Below are 801 nucleotides of genomic sequence, written 5' to 3'. Positions count from 1 at the left end.
TGATGAAATTCAGAAAAGTAAACAAGTGGTAGCAAAAGAATGTGGTAAGTTATTCAGGAGATTAAGTATAGGATGCTATCGAAGCAATATGAAGGGATTTTAGTGCCAGTTTGGGGGAAAAAGGTCATAGTAGCTGAGACAAGATAATCAGGTGTGGGGCAGCTCAAAGTGGGTAGGTTGAAAGAAGAAAAGTAGTATCTAACAGAAAAGAAACCACATACACACATATAAGGAACTTACCACAATCTAGTCCGGTTGGTAAGGATAAGATTAAAGAGCAGTGTTGGCAGAACCCAGCCTGAGTGATTATGGAGTGAGAATGTGAGGGCAGTCAGTGCAAGGTACTGCATGATGAGTTTGGTTGAGACAGGAAGGAGAGAGAGCCATTGGAATTAGATAATAGCTCACAGTAAATGAATTCTCCTAGTCCACCATAAGTTTTTCATTCTGGTTACTGACTTCACATTCAGGTTTCTGGAGTCACACACACATAAAGTTAAACAAATATCAAAACACGACCAGAAATCTCGTAGTATATGCCCTAACAAGACAAAAAAAGACAGTCTTAAAATATCCTATTATTTAGTAAACTCAATTAGAGTTAGTAAAAGCCACTTTCTGCTTTATAAGCAGACATATTTTAGGGGAGAGCTCTGAGACAAATATCAAAGTGGGTAGAAGACCCTTTGCCAAGTGCCTATCTTTTTAGATGGGGAGATTTTGGAGATAGAGAGGGGGATGGAACACAACCAAAAATTTTGAATGTCAAGACTGATTAATGTCATACATACACCATAAGGG

Source organism: Propithecus coquereli, unplaced genomic scaffold (genome assembly GCF_000956105.1).
Source record: "Propithecus coquereli isolate 6110/MARCELLA unplaced genomic scaffold, Pcoq_1.0 Scaffold183, whole genome shotgun sequence".
Taxonomy (NCBI): Eukaryota; Metazoa; Chordata; class Mammalia; order Primates; family Indriidae; genus Propithecus; species Propithecus coquereli.
Note: the sequence above shows the minus strand (reverse complement) of the source record.